Here is a 4,019-nt window from a genome sequence, read left to right on the forward strand (position 1 = left end):
CCCAATAATGCATAATTTCATTTGATAAACACGTTTAGATTGAATGGTAATTTATAATCAGCCACAAGAACGTCGAATCTGAATTACTTGAAAAAAACACGGGGGTGCTTAACTTTTTTCCAGGTGTATATATACAGATATCTGTAATTCTGCAGAGCACAATAAAATTCATATGTGCACATATCTGCCATTTTATAAACCAATATAAAACTAATATATTCAGACATTCTTCATTCTGCAGACCAAAATAAAACGTACAATTGTACATATCTGTCATTCTGCAGACCAAAAATAGATCTGTAATTTCAAAGACAAAACAAACACTCAACTGAGCAGGGTGTGTCTCTCTCTCTCTTGTTGTTGTCTGAGATTACAGTGCCTGTTCATTTCATTATATCACGGACATAAAAACAGGGTGAGCAATCTAAACATGATACAAACGAGTTCTTCAAGTTTTAGTGGTTAAGTATTTCCCAGAAGCTCGAACCGAACCCTTTTTTTTAAACATATAAATACTTGCATTAGAAAGAAGTGAACTTACTGGTGAGTTGCATATGCCAACTTCATCGTTCGCTAAGGAATATTTTAGTTACGCCTATCATCTCCTAATAGTTCACTTCTTGCTGATAATGTTCGTAGTTCGTGGTAAAGATGGTTCGTTCTATTGTCGAAGACAGATCAATCACTTATGCACACAAACGTATTTGTCCATGGTAGGTTTTATCATGTTTTCACTATAAAAATACTGTGATAATTGATGTCAACGAGGATAGCTAACATCTACTGAATAACCTAAACTTTTTCTTTAATAACTTAACAGTTTGTGTTCAGTTTTTTCTAAGGAGAACTCTTATCAAAACCTTCGAACAAAGTTGATTTTTTGTATTTAGTTTGAGTTGTTACAACGACCATTTTAAAAGTAATTAAATAGTATATTTTTGTTAACCGTGTAAAGTATCTAAAAACAACGAATGTACTGGTAAATTTAGAAGTTAACGTGCACGTATTAAAACGTATGCAAGTGTATGGAAAATGCAATTAATAATTATTAAATGTTTAACTTATATTTTCAGAGAAATAACTGAGTCTGTAAGATAAACGTTTATAAACATTAAAGAGCGGCTAACACTAATCTAGTTTATTGACTGAGTTTCGCTTTTGTTACAGCGTTCCTAGGAGGAAACTAATGATACTAATCCTAACATATGGGGCCACTTTTTGGAGTGAATTTTTGGGTGTTAGTTGATCACTACGTGAGACTATAAGTAAATTTTTATTTCAAATATAGGTAGAAAGTTATCACGTAAACAATGTCGATAAAGTACAAGTTTACATCGAATCACTGTTACCGCACACACACTCAATGAAATCAACTAAGTTTATTTATTTGGATGTGTTCGTTAGACTGAGTTAAGAAGAATTATTATTGTTATCATCTTGTAACTCAAACATTATTAAAACTGTGTTCTACTTCCCAATTCTAATTGTCTTGTTTACTTATAGGATAAAGATAATAAATTTACATGCACTTTTCATACTAAAAAAAAAGATATAACATTTTTTTAAAACAAGAGATTATGTCAAAACCTTAATACAAAACTCTTATATCTGAAATTGGTTTTTATAAATAAAATTGGCCAGTAATGATACTGTTCGTGTTATATATCTTCCGAATTATCCTGGAAGATACATTTTAATTTATTTCAATTTCCAGGTGAACTCAGTTACTATCAAGTTGGCTGCTAGTTGCTTTTGCTCAATTTTCATTTCTTAACAACTCGCCCCCGAGCGGCTCAGCTGTAAAGCTGAGGACTTATAACGCTAAAAAATTGGATTTCGATACCTGCGGTGGGCATATCACAGATAACCCATGTGTAACTTTGTGCTGAACAATAAACAAACAAATATACTTAACAACTCTAGGTTTTAGTGAAGTTGAACGTATCACATATATGAACTCAAGGACAATGAAAACAATTAAGCAACCTAGAATACAATATATATATATATATATTTCAGAGCTTCATAAAGTTTAATTTCTTTGAATTTTGACTAACTTTTTTAGAACAGTATTTAAGACTAAAGTACGTGGATAAACAAAGTTATTTCATGCAACTATGCATAATAGTTTGTCCTCCGGTGGGTCAGCTGTAAGTTTACGAGCCTACAAATCTAAAATCCGTGGTTCAGTTCCCGCGATAGACAGGGTGTATTGTGTAGCTTTGTACTAAAGCAACAACAACAACGTAATAGTTTATTTATAAATTAAACATTGAAGTTATTCGGTGAGTTAGAATTTTTACACATAATAAGTAAATGTATCATAATTTTTCTTCATTATCTCGTCGTCGGTTCGACGGGTGAACGCCGGAGTAGCAGAAGAAAAAATATCCCCCCCAGTGGGAGCACAGCGGCACGTCTGCGAACTTAAAACGCAAGAAACCGGGTTTCGATACCTCTGTCGGACAGAACACAGATAGCCCATTGTGTAGCTTTGTGTTTAAGTACAAGCAAACAAAACTCTTCATTATATATTTTAATAAATTCACAGGATCATAACCATAGAGCATGAGAGATAAGGCCATCAAGAAGAACTGGTACACAATTGAAGTGTGAATATGTATTTATTTCTCCCATACTAAATGGTGTAGTACTTGTACGGTGTATTTTGATACTTGAATATATACTACTATAATTTTGATTATTTAATTTTCAATAAAGCTTGTATTTCTAATTAACTTTGCTTAAGTTAAATGCTATCAGAAAAACTCCATTGTACATTAAATGATTTGAAAAAAAAATCACACAGTTTTGTTGAATAAATTTCGTCATGTTTTGTTCTTAATTTCTCTTGTTTCAGAGAACGATAAATTTTTCAGACGTATTGTATCGTACGATTTTCAGTAAGGCTCAAATGCATCCGTTTCTGTACCTTGTTGTAAAAGAGATCGGAATCAGTGATAATATAACATACTGCTGATAAACATTTATGACGACCTTTCCTGATCTCACTATATTTTCGTATAAAGTCATGACGACTTTACTCTGATATCGCTTTTAATTTCTTGTCCATCGGGATTATAACATCACAATGGTCACAACTGACCTCATTCTAGCCATGATTAGTACATAATTGATTCTCATTCATGGACTGTAGTTTATTATTTTATTTGGGAGTTGCCGTCGTTTCTTTTACGTGAATAAACGAACAAGTGTGATCGCATCTTTTATGCGATTGAGTAGTTTGGTTGGGCCTAAATAAATACTGATGTTCAAAATTTAATAAAGATATTTTAAAAGTTAATTTTGATTTTTAACCACGTTAGAACACTCGCGAATAAATAACGAATCTAATAATTTGACAACCGTAATTCGTATTATTCATAAAAGTCGACCTTACTTTTTCAAATACTGAGTATTCAAACCAATATAATTTTAAACTCCCTTAAGACTAATCTCATGAAAAACGTACAACGAAAAAGCCTTATTTTGTCTTGTTTATATAATTTATCACAGGAGTAAAAACAACGTTGTTTTTTCACGTAATTTCTTGTTACAACACAGGAATTATTAAATTATATAATTGTTAAATTCGTTAACTCCTTATTACCACTACAAATTCAAGTGTCAATTTTCAATTATGTTACAAACAAAGAAAAAAATAAGGTAAAATATATTTAGATGGCATACGGTTTGCGTTCAGAATGGTGTCTCAAAATCTTACAGTTGTGTGTTACTTAACAATATTTACGTTTAATAGTTTCATTTTGCGTTTACCTACTGATTATAAGTATTAATGTATTACAAGTTACATCTTTTACAGCAGGAAGAATATTTTTTAAAACAGGTACGAAACGTCATGCCTGTTTTAAAAAATAGCTTTCCTTTCTGTAAGAGATATACCGTATTTTTCGCACCCTTATTTTGAAGACAAAGTTTGGGGAAAGAAAGCTACAGTCGCATTTGAAAGATTTTTATTGAACAAAAAATCAGTTTGATACTTTAAAAATTAGTATATA

The sequence above is a fragment of the Limulus polyphemus genome, unplaced genomic scaffold (assembly GCF_000517525.1).
Source record: "Limulus polyphemus unplaced genomic scaffold, Limulus_polyphemus-2.1.2 Scaffold1309, whole genome shotgun sequence".
In the NCBI taxonomy this organism is placed as follows: domain Eukaryota; kingdom Metazoa; phylum Arthropoda; class Merostomata; order Xiphosura; family Limulidae; genus Limulus; species Limulus polyphemus.